The sequence below is a fragment of the Gopherus flavomarginatus genome, chromosome 7, assembly GCF_025201925.1.
Source record: "Gopherus flavomarginatus isolate rGopFla2 chromosome 7, rGopFla2.mat.asm, whole genome shotgun sequence".
In the NCBI taxonomy this organism is placed as follows: Eukaryota; Metazoa; Chordata; order Testudines; family Testudinidae; genus Gopherus; species Gopherus flavomarginatus.
Genome location: NC_066623.1, coordinates 16450638 through 16468789, shown reverse-complemented (window position 1 = coordinate 16468789; position 18152 = coordinate 16450638). Strand labels below are relative to the sequence as shown.

At 44.3% G+C, this 18152-nt stretch overlaps 1 protein-coding gene across 3 annotated transcripts in view; it reads right to left on the bottom strand.

Annotated features, from left to right (window-relative positions):
* Positions 1-18152, bottom strand: part of ARHGAP26 (Rho GTPase activating protein 26) — a 533008-nt gene that overhangs the window by 156205 nt on the left and 358651 nt on the right. The window lies entirely within an intron of this gene.

Here is an 18152-nt window from a genome sequence, read left to right as displayed (position 1 = left end):
GTGGATGGGTTGCAAAAAAGAAAAAAAGCGAGCAATTGGTGGGTTGCCTTACTAAAAAGTTTGGGAGCCACTGCAATAGTACACTTCACTTCTCATCATTCACACAAGGCAGATGGTCAACCCTGAGTGTGGCAGAGACCACCAGAACCAAAAAATGTGTGTTCAGTCTTAGAATTAATGCTGCAAGCTGTGGGTAATGCTTTCTTCTGGGTGAGAACTAAGCCGTGAAGCTCCTTCGCAAGTGAGACAAGAAGCATTAGAAATTGGTTCAATCACATCCCTGAGCAGGCTGTCATTCCAGTTCTTAACAGCTAAGGAAGGAAAGTTTTCAGGGACCTTCCACCCCGCTTGACAGAATATTGACAGCAACATGATAGCCTGCACTAGGCTGTGTATCTGAGGGAGGTGGGGAGAATGCAGAGGGAACCCAATCTCATGATGAAAAATTTCCTTTAAAAAAACTACCCTGGCCTCCCCTGCTGCCGACAGATATATCATCTCAGCGGGTAGGTGTCACACGCAGTACAGTTGTCTTTGGGCCAGGAAGCTGCCTACTTGCTATCAGTGCTCTGATGTGGTTCCTCCACTGCAGTCAGGCTCCTGGAACCAGAGCTCTGAAGAAATCACAAGGCCTGTAAACTAAACTTTAGTTGCTCCTTCAAAGTAACAGTAGAATTTGAAACGAGGAATGTGTGTTATTAACCAAAGCAAGAATACAATCTTATTGTTTGGTAGCTCCTCTCCCTTTCTTTTCGCTCAGTTTCCTACCATTTCTTGACAAGTATGTCTTAACTTGGACTGCAAATCCCTTGAAAGTAGTGACAGCGGGTCAAATCATCACCCCACTGAAGTCAATGGCAAAACAGGCACTGACTTCAAGTGGGATCAGGACTGCAACCTTTGTCTTTTGTCTGTAAATCACCATGTGCAATTATTTCAACTTTACAAGCAATAAAGGTTCACACCTTTAAAGAACAAAAGGAAGGAGGCTGGAGTCAAAGTCAACTGACAAGAAAACTAACCTGCACTAAGTATTGCTCTCCTATGTGGTTTCTAGATCTTGGGAGGCTCCCCCTTAGAATAAACACACCTTCAACACAGCAAATGCCTGATCAATGAGCAAGAGGCTCCTAGGGGCACATGCAATCAGCTGTTCAGGAGATGGGTCATTAATCTAGGTTTGATTCAAATAAATGAGCCAAGGAGAATGAGCTTCATAACATAATTAACAAAGCGAGGAAGGCAGCCCAGCCTGCCAAGGGCCGTACAAGTGGGTGAGCATGTAGGTATGCAAAACAGTAAAACTCATAACTATGGAGGATACAAGTCTTTCAGAGGAAACCAATTTCTATTAAATCATTGCCTTGTCTTCTCTCCCCTCTCCCGCTAGAAGGTCAAAGGAAAAAGGCACCCTTTCATTCTTATAGAGAGGCACATGCTCTTGCTTCCTTGTTGACTTGGGCACCAGCTGACATCTGTGATGAGTTTTAGGCCTGGTCTACACTGGGGGCAGGGGGAGAGTCGATGTAAGATACGCAACTTCAGCTACCGTATTCCCTTTAGTCAATGTATCTTATTCCGAGTTACCTCCTGTCCTCACGGCACGGGATCGACGGCCGCGGCTCCCCCCTCGACTCCGCTACTGCCACTCGCACTGGTGGAGTTCCGGAGTCGAAGGGGAGCGCGTTCGATCGCTACCTGCCGATATGGCGGGTAGTCTGGACGTACCCTTAGTAGAGAGAGAATCAGGACAAGGCAAACTGATCTACACAAACTTTAAGTACTGAACCAATGGCTGCAATTAAATACAGATAACCATCTGAAAAAAAATCATTTGTCTTCATGTCATATTGTGCTTTTGCAATATTTTTATTTAGACATAGTTAAGCCACTTAAATTGATGAGTCTTTAGGGAACGTCAAAAGAATATCAAGTTATCATTCCTAGAATTCTTCTGCTGGTAACCCTTGCCACCATTATAAGGGCCTTACTGAGAAATCACAGTTGAACTTCTACTGATATGTAAATTAATGGACCACCATAAAATTGAGGGACCAGACTGCGGACACTGTCACTTTTGTGCTAGGATCCAAGCAATTCTGCCTATACATTTCCATACAAATATACTTCTCAATCTCTCCCTCTGCGGCACCACAAACTAACAACAGTACATAATACTTGAAAACTAGAAATTCCTTTGGTGAGAGAAAAACTGTTCTAAACATGTACGCTAGGGGGGTCACTTGACAGAAAAAACAGCTGCAGTAAGCAGAAGTATTGCCCCCAAGGGAGAACGTGCACAGCAAACAAAGTAAAATATGTGAAGACAAGCAGGAAAGTGAACGGAAAAACTAAGACTAATTGTGAAGTGTCTGACTTACCCCCAAAGCACCCCTCCCACTATCCCCAAAGAATCCACTCTCTCAAGCATCTGTAGGGGGAAGACAAAGCAGAGCTGGAGGTTAACCCCTTATTCACTGGGGGGGTCAAGCAGCGGTCTACACCTTGCCTTTGAATCCCATTCAGAGTAGAAATATACTCAATGTTAATGCACAACATCCACCCAGATATGTCATGTGACACTGTTCTTTAGGTGCCTTTTTTAAGCTAGAGATAAATTCTCTTTCATCAAACTGACTGCCTCATCAACAGTTCTAGTTTTCACACATATCCGTGGCTGTCCAAACACACATCTCACTGGATCCCACATAATTCAAGCTACAGAGGAGAGATTTGTTTGACTGCATATCATTTTTTTTTTCAAGTTTGGTCTTACAAGACAAGAGTGATTGGGACTGAAACTAGTTCTGCAAAGAAAGGGAAAAGAAGGGAAGCAGATTTCAGAGACACACTGGGTATGTCTACACTCCAGCTGGGAGTGTGCCTCCCAGACTCAAGCGAGCTCGGCTTGAGCTCTTGCGCTCTGGGTAGCTAAGTGAACAGTACAGCACTGGCAGGGGCTCAGGCTAACTCAGACCCAAGGTGTAGGGTGAGTCTGAGCTTGGGTGGCTAAGCCTCAGCCTCTGCTGGTGCCACAACATCCTCACTGCTATATTTAGCACACCGGCTCGAGCTGAACTAGCATGAGTCTATCCCGGCTGCAGCGTTCACATACCCATATAGTACATTGACGGTACTAACAGCAAAGTGTCTGCAGAGAGTAAAAAAGGGCATTTGTATTTCAGTTTGTCACGCAGCTATAAAATAACATGCGACCAATCCTTCATCTTGCTCATTGCGAAAAGAAATTCCTCTCTGTGTGTTAATCCTTTAGCCCAATTCTCTAACAATCCTGCTTTCTGCTGATTGCCATTTTGAAATAATTCTGCAAAAAGCCATTGTGCTTAAAGGGCAACTCCTTGTGGTTTGATTAGATTCCTCCAGCATTTTGGAATCAGAAGTTTTGGGCCACTTCACTGTTGCAAAACCCCAGGTTTCTCTTCCTAAAAATCCCTGAACCCCACCATAGCAAAAGAGTCCTTTTCCCCAGGGAAAGGGTTTGGAATAGACATGATTCCATTTCGGTTCACATTCGATATGAAAAATCTAGCACCATCCGAAGTATTAAGTGAAATGTTTAGCCTTCTCCCAAGCACAACAGGCACATCTGCTGGAAGGACCCAATATTTTTGAAGAGAGGTGCTTACAGGACAAGAGACAGTTTTCTAAGTTTGGAGAGAGTTCTGTTAATGAATTATTTAAAAGGTCCAAACCTCGGGTTCTATAGCGCTTTAAGGACTATCATCTGTCCTTCTGTCAGAAACGTCAGTGTAGTGCATCCAAAACTTTGCTGGCATGAACAGGAAAAGGTCCCCTCTGGGGTCTTGGCATAGCATCCATTGCTCTTGCCCAGATCAGGTTTTAGAGACATGATTATATGAATGTCTTTGAACAAGCTGTGGACAGTTGCACACAGGCCCAGGGCATTAAATCTACCTGTGTAAGTGAAAGTTGGTTACTGGATGGATCTACCATACTTGCGTGAAGACTCCAGTTGACTTAGGTGGTAGTACAAACCAGATATGTTTTGGGTTTGTGTTAATGCAAGATACCATATCTTTTTTTTTTTTTAAGCCAGATGTCAACTTGGCCTTTAATGTTCGAGTACCAAAATGTTATGTTCAACACAGCACAGATTGTAATGTAGATTGTTTTGCCTCCAGTGCTCCTAAGCTAGCCAAGTGCAAACCAAGGGCAGAAGCGCAAAAGATATATGTGGCAGCTCTCCAGAAGACCAAACCTACATTGCAGCCAGGGCAAAACTAAGAGATGTTTGGATAAGTGGTGAAAGTTAGACTTGCATAGATTTTGTTAGACCTATGACCACTTGGTGGTAATGTAAGGGAGTCTAAGCAAGTGTAACAAATACCTTCCATTTCACCAGCACTGATATTAAATTAAATGTCCTATTTTAAACGTACACCTTCTAGTACCCTCTTAACAACTGCTTTTCTTGCTATACTAATTTCTCCTGAGCCCATCAGCACGTGATTAATACCATTTTAAACACCCTCCAGTTTCATCCTTCCGTTCAGCCTAAAGCTGCCAATTAGGAGACTGGTTATCTGACAGTTTAAAGTTTAAAAGGTTGCAACAGTCTGTGATGCTTGTGAGCAACAACTGCCATAGACTGGATTTGCAGCTATTTGAAGTCTTAGCTCAGCAAGGCACTTCCACATGTATTAAAGTGTTTGACTAAATCAGTGCACCTGGAGATTGAATGGTCAGATCTCTTGGCGGTCAACTATTGTGCCTGTTTGTGTTTGCAGGATTTAATTATTGTTAGCCCCAAGCATCCAAAATTCATGAGTCAGGACTGAAACACATAAGAATCACGAGACTGGCTTAAAAATCACGACACTTTTTTAAAATAATAATTTCGGGGTTCTTTTTATTTGCTGTCCAGTTTCTGAGCCTTTGGCAGAAGTGGGGTTGCTCTGTAATAATTTATGTATACCATACTGTGATGGGGTTATTGGATGTTCATGGTATGAAGAGTGTGATAAAATTCCTCCTCTACTCTGGGGGTCCTGCGCTTATTGGTGGATTTTGCTAGCCTCGGAGATCTTCCTGTGTTCAATCAGGAGTTGGGAGGTTTTGCGGGAAAACTGGGCCCGCCCTCTACCCCGGGTTCCAGCCCAGAGCCCTGTGGACTGCAGTTGTCTAGAGTGCCTTCTGGAACAGCTACACGACACCAACAACTCCCTGGGCTACTTCCCCATGGCCTCCTGCCAATGCCTTCTTTGTCCTCACTACAGGACCTTCCTCCTGATGTCTGTTAAAGCTTTTACTCCTCAGTCCTCCAGCAGCACGTCCTCTGCTCCCAGCTCCTTATGCACACACTTCCTCCCCTCTGGCTCCCTGGCTTCCTCTGGACTGACTGGAGTGAGCCTTTTTATAGCATCAGAGGGGGCTTAGAGTCAGATGCTTAACAGCCTCACCTGACTCTTAGCAGCTTAACTGGAGTCAGATGTTCCCATTAGCCTGGAGCAGCCCCTGCTCTGGTCACTCAGGGAACAGAAAACTGCTTATCCAGTGGCCAGTATATCTCCCTCCTAATTAATAAATTCATATGAATAATTAATAATAAAATTAATAAATGGAGATATACCTATCTCATAGAACTGGAAGGAACCCTGAAAGGTCATTGAGTCCAGCACCCTGCCTTCACTAGCAGGACCAAGAACTGATTTTGCCCCAGATCCCTAAGTGGCCCCCTCAAGATTGAACTCACAAGCCTGGGTTTAGCAGGCCAATGGTCAAACCCCCTGGAGTTATCCCTCCTCGCTTCTACTACTCTGCTGTTCCCAACTGGCCTGGGTCTATCACAAGAGGTTTGTTCAGCTTAACAGCAGGCTGCTGGAAAAGCAAAAGAAAGCAGGGCAATGGCTCACCTATATACTCACACACGAGGAACGATATAAAACCATTCACTCTGTGGTCTACCTCTGACTTCCTGCTGTACTCATCAGCTGCGATTGGCAAGGGGGTCCATGCTCATGAATTGAGAGAATGGAGAACTTTGATCAGAAGAAGTCTCTCTCTCTATAGGGAAGGGGCAGGTGCTGAAGAGAGTTATGGAAAAAAAGCCTCATAGACAGTGCATCGGTTAGGGCAACCAGGGAAGTGAGGCTGGCTTGGGGTCTCTACGAAAGGATGGAGCGGTTCTAGGTAAGATAGGAACGCATGCAGACCTTTTGTGGTTTTAAAAATTCTTTTTCCTCTTATGTTCTGCTTTATTCCTACTGTTAAGATTCAACAATACTTTGATTTAAGAAGTAGACATGTCTAGTCACACTATTGGTGACAGATTCCCAAAGGGAAGAACTACAGGTACCAAACCCCAGAAAAAGCATAGTCAATACACAAAGTGTATCTATCCAGTGTTCAGGGTCTGGTCTATTGGAGGAAGAATCACATGATTCCACCCCACAAAAAGTGAAAGGCATGAGGCCAGAAACCTGTCGGGGTGCATTCAGAGGGGACAGTGGTTCAGCTAGGCCAGTAATGGTAACAAATCTTTTAGATCAGAGGTGGGCAAACTACAGCCTATGGACCCCTTGAGCTCCCGGCTGGAGAGGCTAGCCCCTGGCCCTTCCCCTGCTGTCCCCCCTCTCCCGCAGCCACGCTGCTGTGCGGGCAGCGCTCTGGGTGGCAGAGTTGTATGCTCCTGTCAAGCAGTGCGGCATCGTGTCTGGCTCTGGCCAGACGGCATGGCTGTCAGACATGCTGCTCTGAGCAGCATGGTAAGGGGGCTGGAGCTGGAGGGTTGGAGGATCCTAGGGGGAAGTCAGGGGACAGGGAGAGGTTGGATGGGGCAGAGGCTCTGGCGGGCAGTCAGGGGACTGGGGGGTTGGATAAGCCTGGGAGTCCAGGGGGGGTGTGGACAGGGGTCAGGGGACGGGGAACAGGGGGTTTGGATAGGTGTGGGGTCCCGGAGGGCCTGTCAAGTGGCAGGGATGTGGATAGAGGTCAGAGCTGTCAAGGGACAGGGAACTGAGGGGGTTAGATGGGGGTTGGGTTCTGGGGGCGGTTAGGGGCAGGGAATCCCGGGAAGGGGTGGTCAGGGGACAAGTCACGGGGGGGGGGGGTTGGATGGGTCAGGAGTTCTGAGGGGGGCAGTCAGGGAGCTGGAAGTGGGAGAGGTCAGATGACGGAGGGGCCAGGCTGTTTGGGGAGGCACTGCCTTCCCTACCCAGCCCTCCATACTGTTTTGCAACCCCAGTGTGGCCCTTGGACCAAAAAGTTTGCCCATCCTTGTTTTAGATTATACTTGAGTCACATTTTGAAGCTTTTCTTGGCAAAAAAAGAGAGACAGAAACTTGCTTTTCTTTTTTAATCACAGAATTCACAAAGTAGGGCTTTAAGGGAAAACACTGCGAAACATAAGATTTGCGATAAAGTCCTTCAAGTTGGTAACACTCGGGTCTGTCCAACATCAAGGGCCAATTTCAAAAATCATTCCCAAGAGTCTAAATTTACAATTTTACAAATTCAAAAAGATTTAGACCGGGCTAGCTATGTATTAGATGTACTGGTGTTGAAATGGATATTGAAATTGACCCAACTGCTGTCCTAGTGAATTTTTTGAGATTCTCTCTCTTCTGTATACTAGCTGGAAATAAATAGATTTGCATGTTAACAGGACAGAATAACTATACGTATAACTATTCAAGCATATTGCAAAATACTTTTGAGTTACCTTCTCTATTGTTAAAATACCCTAACTAATTTTCTGATAGTTCTTCAAGGTAATCACTTCACGAAAAATAAAATAAAAACAAATCAAAACACAGATAGGAATAAGAAACTACTAGCCATCTTTGTTTATACTCCTCATTTTCCACTACTGTCCACTTCCACAAGCTACAAAGTTTGGCAAAGAAAATATGTGCTTTTGGGCTAAGAATCTGTGCTCCATATCTCATCTTGTGGAACAGGTTTATTTGGTGAAGCTATAACTCTTGAACCAGAGATTAATGAATAACCTACAGGCAAATCACTAACATACAGCACTGCAGTCACAATGCCATAATATCCTCCCTAATTATTCCCATCTGATTGTATTTCTAGATCCAAGAGAGTCTTCGCTAGGAATTTCAAAACTGGTACTAATAAAAGGGTGGAAAACCACTGTACATTGTTAATAGGGAAATTCAAAATCCAGCTAATTGTAGTACTGTAGCTATATTTCTTACCTTGATTTCTGGAAACAAACCTCTTTATCAAGATTATATATTTAGGCCAAAATTTTCAAACTTTGGTGCCTTAAACCTAGGGCCCCAAATCCATATTTTAGTATCAGAGTCCCAGGCTGTCAGAAGTGCTGAGCAAACCATGCTCACATTCAATTTAATGGACTCTGCAGCGGCTAAGCTCCTCTGAAAATGTGGTAACTTTTATTTAGATGGCTAAACAACAACTTTGGGACCAAGATGTGAAACTTTTGGGCCTCATTTACAAATAAATCTTTTAAATTTTTTTTGTATATTACTGATGTAACCATAACAATTCCAAAGTTAACTGCACATAAGGTAAACTTAAAATCCCTCTATTTCACATTTTAATTTGGAGACTAAATTCAATCATTAATTCAATATTTAACACAATGACTCTTGCAAGAACAACTGAATTTTCCATAGTATGTGTTTGGTAAAATATTTTGCTAACTTTTGTAGAAGAAACACTTTAAATATGCACACATTAATAAACTGGGAAATTCACACACTCATACTTCATTGTTGAGTTAAGGTAGGTAGACTGTTTATTGGTAGGATATGCACGCTAAAAAAAAAGCAAGTTTCCACTACTTCCCTTCCATAACTCCATGGATCTGTACCTCTCCCCTCAATTTGACCAATCAGTGGCAGCCTATACTGACCATATATGTATTACTTTGAATGGTCCCTTACAATATGTGCTAGCTACTTATACTAAACAATGTGTTCCACCTTACATTTTGCTGTGATGTTAGCTGTACCTTTCCCATACCTGAAGAGGAGCTCTGTGTGGCTGGAAAACTTGTCTGTCTCACCAACAGAAGTTGTTCGAATAAATGATATTACCTCGCCTACGTTTTCTCTCACATACATGTAAAATACACCAGCACATTTCAGGTCTGTAATTTCTACATAAAAATTAATACCAAACTTAGAAATAAATAAATCATGTGCACTTTCCAAGCATTGCAGAAAAACAGATCTTGCAGCCATCATTTGCAATCGGATACATACCCCATTCGCATGCTGACTGAGAACAGAGCACAGAACTACTTACTATCTAATTTATGAAAACCACTTCAACCCTAAACACATGAACATGCAACCAAATAAATATGGTTGGAATTCAACAGTGCTTGGAATTTGTGCAGGATGAAGGTGGCAACTTGTGGGCTGCATGTGCTAAAAAGAGAAGTAAATGGAGGCTGAGAAGAGGAACTTGTAAGAGAAAGCATTCAGTGACTTAACTGCTTATTTCCTTGTTTTATAGTTCACGCTGGTGAGTTATGAAGTCTAGCACTCTCCACTCTGAGTTCTCTAAATGTGTTTGGTGTAACATTACACATACACATATATACATATCTATTTTATATGCACCATTGTTGCTTTAGGGCTTGAAGGACAGACACCTGCCTGCATATCCTAGAACATATCAGATAAAGTTTGAATGGGTCAAGTTTTGGCACTCTTGATTGTGCTGAAATGGAGGAGAGATCTAGAAAATAGAATACTATGTTCAAGAGATGGAAAACAACAGTAATTTATGTAAACATCTATATGTGCATCTCAGGCATTTTTACTTAAAGATAAGGTGTGTGGGAAATCATCTTTGTGGGCACACTTGACACACCTACAGAAGTTAGAAGAGATCCAGCACTTGGCACACAACAATCTAAGGAAAAGACCAATTCAATCATCAAGTCAATACCCTGTAATAAAGGATTTTTTCTTGCAGTCAAGACCTATTCTTCTACCCAGACTTTCTGTTTAGACTTCAGCACGCTGTCAAGGGGGCAGGCCCTGCCAGATTCTCTCAGCTTTCAAGGAGCCTAGTGTTTTTAATGCAGTGAGCAATAGAAGGAAATGCTGCAACATTGAGCAATTTCCTTGTGAGTCACGTTCAGAAATCCTCAAAACAACTATCAACGAATTCCTCAACTTCCAACTCAGGAGACGAACAAGCGAAAATAAATATACACCTCTACCTCGATATAATGCTGTCCTCGGGAGCCAAAAAATCTTACCGCGTTATATCGAACTTGCTTTGATCCATTGGAGTGCGCAACCCCCACCCTGAAGCACTGCTTTACCATGTTCTATCTGAATTCGCGTTATATTGAGCAGTGTTATATCGGGGTAGAGGTGTATAAATAGAAAGCATGACCTTCCCCAAAACAGGTAGTCTAGCTAGCACATCAGCTATTTGTAGGCAGATTGCTAGGGGTGGACCAGAGGGAGTAAGTTGAAGTTTTACCTGAATGTGTTTGAGCCCTTTACGGAACGAAGACTGAAAAGTTACATTAGGCATGAACTTCTGAAATTCATATCTGAATGTGACAGTTTGGGGAATCTAAGTACAATTTATATATGAAATCACTGCATCGCTGGATGCCTCAGTGGGTGTAAATCCACCATCTGCTGTAAAGTCTGTGTCATGCCTCCTCTATGCCAGAGATAATGACAGGTTGCTAAACCTTGATGGCGCAGATTCAAGTGGGAGAAGCTTGGAAGAATGTGATGTCTGAAGCCTAAAGAAACCAGTCTGACCAATTCTGTCTACAAGGCAGGCGGTTAGAGTAGTGGAATTTACTCAGAAACAGAACAAAGATCAGCAGTTCCCACAGGGTCTTCAAAAACAGAGCCTGAGAGGATATTATCCATGAGTGTTTTCCACTGACATAGTTTGCTCTCCAACTACAATTTGGAATGGGAAGCCTTTCAGAGGACACTTTGCAATACCCCAGGCACTTCTAGGAACAGACCAATCCTGCCCTGCCCAATTAAGCTAAGGTACCGCCCCCTGCAAATGTATAAAAACTTCCCCTAGTGGCCTCCAGGGAAGAAGGTTGGAACTGTCAAAAGCATATTAGACCAGCCTGTAAAAACTGTTAATATGAAAAGGATTCTAAAGAGAACAAGATTCTAGACACCACTAGGTTGACAGAAGAATTCTTCCATTGACGCAGCTACTACTTCTCAAGGGGATGGGTTTATTACAGCAACAGAAAAAACCCTTTTGTCACTGTAGCAAGTGTCCACACTACTGTGGCACAGCTGCAACTATACTGCTGTAGTGTTTATAGTGTAGACATGTCCTTATAATAGATTTACGTGCTTTCATAGCTTCCTGAGACAGACCAAGTGGAGAGCTGTCCGTGGGTTTACAGGCAAGGCATTTACCATTCAGTTTTCACATTCATCTGGCTCTTTGGCTATAACGGAAGATTTTAGTCACCTCTACATTTCCCGCTTTTGTTTATCATTTCTCAACCTTGGAGGGCGGGCGGGGAATTTTATAAACAATGACGTGGCCTGTAGGTGGACACACAGCTGAAAGAAAGGAGATTCTCCTCAACCTTCCCCACACCCACTTGCATAGCCCATGTGAAGAGCCAGTCAGAATTTTGGGCCCTGAACTCTAGAACAAGGGGCTGCTCCCCATATTCCTCTGGGAGAATCATAGTGTCTCAAAGGGAGCAGGAGGAACAGGGCCATGGCTCTGCTTCCCCATCCACGGGCCAGCAGAACTGACTGGCTACATAGGAAAAGAGGTTAGGCGAGCGATTCCCCACAGAGGACTTCGACTGCAGATGTGCAGCCTCTAGATTAGGGGTATGCAACCTATGGCACGCGTGCCAAGCTGATTTTCAGTGACACTCACACTGCCCGGGTTCTGGCCACCGGTCCCGGGGGAGGCGAGCTCTGCATTTTAATTTAATTTTAAATGAAGCTTCTTAAACATTTTTAAAACTTTCTTTACTTTACCTACAACAATAGTTTAGTTATATGTTATAGACTTATAGAAAGAGACCTTTTAAAAAGGTTAAAATATATTACTGGTACGCGAAACCTTAAATCAGAGTGCATAAGTGACGACTCGGCACACCACTGCTGAAAGGTTGCTGACCCCTGCCCTAGATGGCTAGGAACTCCAGGAAATGTTCTGTGATTCCACAACATCCTTGATACAGGACTGTGCCTAATCGGCACATTTGAGCACCTCTCTGCCTTCACTCAATCATCCCAAAGCAGGACCACTCTTTGCAACAAAAACCTTAAAGATACTTCAAACCATATCAGCCAACTTAAAGGCCCGCTAGAAAGAAAAGTTTGGAATTTCCAGGGCCCTACTTTAAAACCAGGCCTTAGCTTTTGCAGGAGCAATCTTTGATCATGTGCCTACAATAGCTGCCAAAAAGAAGACCCATCAATCCTGGGCACAATTCATTTTGAGGACAGCCTAAACAAGCAGCCTCAATGGACACACTGCATATATTCCTCACCAGTCCATTCCAGAGTACCTAGCACAGCACAGAGCTGCACCTCAAACAACAACTGCTGCTTCTATTGGTTAGGACATTGGTGGCTGTAGTCTAGTACATCCTCAGTATCATCTCGCAGATTCTAAGTGTGTATGGCTCACTAACCATTCCTGGACATCATTTGCTTTCACCTCTGTCAGCACCAAACATCCAAAAGCAATGGCACATTTACGGGTCTGATTTTTACATTGTGTAATGGCTATTATTATTATTAGCAGCGATGGACACATTTGTTGGACTCTAGTCTCAAAAGCAAATTCCTGTGGAAAAGTTCCAGGACTTTAATAACCCTGAATTGTCTTCTGCACCAGAACGGCTGCTCCAGCTGCCATGGAGATGAGATCCTGACTTATCCCACTGATGTGCCATGCCCACTAGAGAAGGCTACTACTGTATATACTACAGACAGGCAGAACAGGCAAAGAAAGCAAAACTGCAATTACGCTAAATGACCACGTGTCCAACAGCAAGCCTTGTCATGGTGCTGCTATCTGAGGAGTTGAGACTGCATGGAGAAGTCTAAATGTCCAGAAGAGACAACAAAAGGAGAATAGTTACCACTCTGCCTATAGCATCATCAAAACCAAAAACTGCCTCTCTCAGTGCTGGTCTCCCATGTTCCAGAGTGAAAGAGTTGTCTGCACCAGGCACACAGTCAAGCTTGGCAAGCTGTCACAGTAGGGTGGCCAGCTTAGAACACCACCCAGCAGCAGAATGCCAACAGAGCACGGAGAGAAAAAGGCACATGTGGAAAATAGCGACTCGCCTTGACACCTGGCAGATTCCCTCTTCTCAGCTCTGCTGCAATCTTGTCCGCAGGCCCAGTTTTCACATCACAAGCCAGATTTTGCTCTGTTGTGGCTAGAAATAATCTACCAAGGCATCAGAGCCAGGAGGATAACTAAAGGAGAGAGAACTTTAACCTTTTCAGCCCCCATCATTCCAAACCCCCTTGAGGAGGGAATGCACCTTGATTCTAAGGGGCAAGATTTGATAGGTTTCATAATCCTGCTGTTAACATCTAGAGGGCCATTCATTAGAGCCATTAGTCTAGTATCCCTGGCAACTCCCTATTTCCTTCCTTCCTTCCCTCCTGCCTACTGTACAACAGAGAACCAGCATGCCAAAGTCCATGCATCTTCCCTTCTCTCTTCTCCCTCCTTCAAATACAGATTTTAACCTCTCGTTTTTACAGTGATGTTTGCATTTGATAACCAAAGTGAAACATCTGGGGGCTTCAATCCTCAGTTTAGGTCTGGCTCTGCTGTGTGTCAGAGCTAAACTAAATGATGGTTATCATTAAAAATTAGCCTGCGTTTTATTACAAGTGCAGGCATTCCCAAGTGCATCCAAAGCTGAAGTTGGCTGGGCTACCTGCCAGCCATCTGGACTGCTTAGCTCGGCTCACTTATATAACTCATTATGTTTCCTATCTACAGAAAAAAAGTACTCGGGTCAAGCCATCAACCTACCCTGCCTGAATGTCAAAGAGAAATCCAGCAGCAGGCAGCTGAAAGCAAGGGAAAGCAACAATGTACAAACCATGTTAGACATACAGTAGCCTCCCTCCATAATAATTTAGCTAAAGGTCAACTGGTTTAGAAAAACAGATCTTTGAAGCGTCTAATAAAGTGAAAGATTCACAGAGCAGCATTTTAAGTAAATTTCAATGGAGCAGCAGTGGAATATGCAGATACATGTGGAAAATTCAAGTGATTAATTAAAACGCGAAACCTCTACTCATTTACAACTTTCCCTAGGTTTTCTAGCATGTATAAACAATAATGAGAAACATCACTTCTCCTCGAGCCCAGCCAAAACCCTCACCCACCCGCCCATTCTATCTTTCACTGTCTTCAGACAGCCAGAGTAAGGATACTAAACTAAGCAACAACTAGCTTAATTTTAAATTATGTTAGATCATCTTCATTTAAAAATGTCAATGCAAACATGTCTCACATTCATTCTGCTGTAGAACATGTTTAAGTGTGATAATTACCCTCAATCGTTAAAGGTAGTTAGGAACATGGGGGAGGGATAGCTCAGTGGTTTGAGCATTGGCCTGCTAAACCCAAGGTTGTGAGCTCAATCCCTGAGGGGGCCATTTAGAGATCACAGCTGGGGGAATCTGTCAAGGACAGTACTTGGTCCTGCTAGTGAAGGCAGGAGACTGGACTCAATGACCTTTCGGTCCCTTCCAGTTCTATGAGATAGGTACTTTGATCATGAGCTGTCTGGGGCTCTTTTTGTTCTGTGTTAGCACTATAGGGTGCTGGTCCATGACTGGATAGGTGCTTAGTAATACAAATAATCATCAACAATTAGGCACCCAACTCCCATTCCAAGTCAACAGGAATTGGGAAGCTATCATCCATTTTTGCCTTTGAAAGTCTCCCACTTAGGCCACGTCCAGACTACCCGCCGTATCGGCGGGTTAAAATCGATTGCTCGGGGATCGATATATCGTGTCTAATCTAGACGCGATATATCGATCCCCGAGCGCGCTTATATCGATTCCGGAACTCCATCAACCCCAACGGAGTTCCGGAATCGACACGGAGAGCCGTGAATATCGATCCCGCGCGGTGTGGACGGGTGAGTAATCCGATCTTAGATATTCGACTTCAGCTAAGTTATTCACGTAGCTGAAGTTGCGTATCTAAGATCGATTTCCCCCCCCTAGTGTGGACCAGCCCTAAGAAAGTAAAGGGATGTTTGTTGGCTCCTCAAAAGTCCAAATGGGACGGCTCATTATGTGCAAGGTAATAAGGCTTGTTGCCTACAAAAGACCATCTCAGTTACCCATGGCGACTCCCTAACCAGCATAGAGAGCAGTGGAGATCACCAAAAACCTACATCCAAGGTCTCAACTCTCTCAACATTATCCTCCTACATTGTTTTTAGAGCAGGTCAAGCTCCTCAGATTGACAGAATGCTCCTCTCCTAATCTGCAACAGAATATTCCCCCCTGACATGAACCCAGAGTTTCTTCCCCATGACAGATTTTTTTTTTTTTTAGGGGTGAGGTGGGAGTGGGCAGTAGGGTTAACAATCTATATTGGGGAAAAAACTATTATTAATTATTTCTACAGCAGCATAAGTATGACACTTGAAAATTAGAATTTAACATTCCCCCCCAAAACAGCTCACATATATAAGTTAAGGCATGGCATGGCCAAGAATGGTAAACCCTGGACTGTCTGGAGCATGGAAGGGGGCAAATCAGTCAACCTAGCACTATCTATACCCAGCCTTAGGTTAGCATAATTAGATCTCTCATGGGATGTGAATTTTTCACACTCCTCTGTCATCCTAAATTTTGACGTAGACCATGCCTAAGAGGAAAGACATGAAGGAGAAGTTTAGGTCATGGTGGATCTGGTCAGGCAGGTAGGTGGCTGTGTAAAGAGAAATTGTTTGATAAGAGTGAAAAAATGGAACAAAGGAGATGGTTATTTTCATGGGCTGGGTACACAATAAAGTCTTCCCTTAATTTCCTTCTCCTACTCTAAATTAACAATAGATATTTTAGCTAAAACCCTTCCACTGAGTTGCCTCCTATGCAGTTGATTGGATATAGTCCGTGAATAGATATGTAACCCCTCTGGGGTTTAGAGAGCATGGCCCCTTTAAATCTTTTTCCTAGAGGGAAGAAGGAGAGTGAGGAAAAAAGAAGGGAAACTCGAGGGGGCTCTCTGGAGCTGGGAGGGGGGAACCCGCAGGCCCTCGCAAAGAGCAGCAGCAGAGAACAAGCCTGAAGCCTGGGAAGGACAGGGCGGCCGACCAGAAACACCCCAGGACAGGAGCCAGGAGGAGCACTGTGCCAGGGAGGAATTCCCCGAGGAGGACAGGCCAGAGCTGGACCCAGTATCACGGCTGCCCAGAGCTGCGTGGGTCTGTGAGTACTGGGGCTCGTGACTCTGCACTGGGAACAAGGAGGGAGGCTGTAGCTATTTAAGTGGGGAGGCGGTTGCTCTGTGTGGCTTTCAAGAGGGCAGCAGAAGAGAGCACCGGAGGGGTCTGTTGGGGATAAGTTCACTGGAGCCGAAGACAAACAAGAGCACCCAAGACTCATCACTGGATTGGAACTTTGCACACAGAGTTCAGGAGTCCTGAGCAGACACACTGCTCAGTGTCTGCCCTTCCAGACTGTACTACCACTGGGCCTGTGGGGCCTTGGTGTGTGTGTGTGTGTGTGTGTGTGTGTGTGTGTGTGTGTGTGTGTGTGTGTGTGTGTGTGTGTGTGTGTGTGTGTGTGTGTGTGTGTGTGTGTGTGTGTGTGTGTGTGTGTGTGTGTGTGTGTGTGTGTAGCTGCCTGCAGAGTAGACTCCATCTTGGCCACGAGGGTGCTAAAGTTACAGTTAAACAGTTTTGCTATTCGTCCTAAGTGAAAACAATCCAGGAAATAAGGAGAAAAGAAAATGCATCCTCTCCCACCCTTATTTTTCTCTTGGCTAATTTGTGTCTTCCCAGAAAGACTAACCTCATAGCTGGAGAAGCTTGGGGATAGATCCAGCAGAGGAGTGGGTGCCTGGGTCCTAATCAAAGGTGAGCAACAGAATCACTCTATGACCTGGAGTTAAGACACTTATCCTGTCTGGACCTCAGTTAGTCCATCTGGAAAAATATAAGATAGCAGGAACAGCAAAAACCAGTAGCTGCAGACAAAAGTTTCCTAGGAAAATACATTTTTAAAAGGTCATCTTCTTATCTTTAAGTAATAAAGATTTTGCTAGCTTCCATCACTCAACTTACAACAACTCTACACTGCCTCAGCACTACTGAAAAATAGAGGCAGATACTGGCTTTCAACAGATGATAGCCCGCACAAAATCATTAAAGGTTTTGACATAGGCACATTTAAAATATAGTGAGCCAGGTAGGAAGTTCCCCTAGGGGAAATGTATTTGAATAGATTGGTGCCAGGTGAGACAGTTATTTTCTTGAAATATTTATAGGGCGTATCTTGTTGGTATCTGGGTCCAGGGCAGAAATAAAACCACAGTGCATTCCGTTGCTCACAATAGGCAAATAGAAATAGTGCTCTTTCCCTCTCACAGCCAGCCATATAAATATTCTACCCAAAAGATGTGACTTGTACTATGTTCTGAAGGTCAGCAAGGAGCCAGGAGGAGCACTGTGCCAGGGAGGACTCGCCCAAGGAGGACAGGCCGGAGCTGGACCCAGTATCACGGCTGCCCAGAGCTGCATGGGGCTGTTAGTATTGGGGCTTGTGACCCTGCACTAGGAACAAGGAGGAAGGTTGCTAGATAGTTAAGTGGGGAGGCGATCACTCTGTGTGGCTTTGCAGAGTGCGGCAGAAGAGGGCAACTTGAGCTCTGGGTGAATGCTGAAAATGCACTGCCTTCAATCCTCAAGAACAAAGACATAGAGACTCCGTCTGCAAATGTACCTTGGAGGGACCTCAGCTGTTGTAATGGGGCCCAAGCAGACAGATAGTCTCTCAGGTAACCATTTCTCAACAGATCTATAACCTTGAAATGAACCCAGAAGCAGATGGAAAGCCAGTGCAGATCACAGAGCAGAGATGTAATACGTTCCAGCTAAACCATGCCACCAAGCAAGTGGTCTGCCACACACTACAGTGACT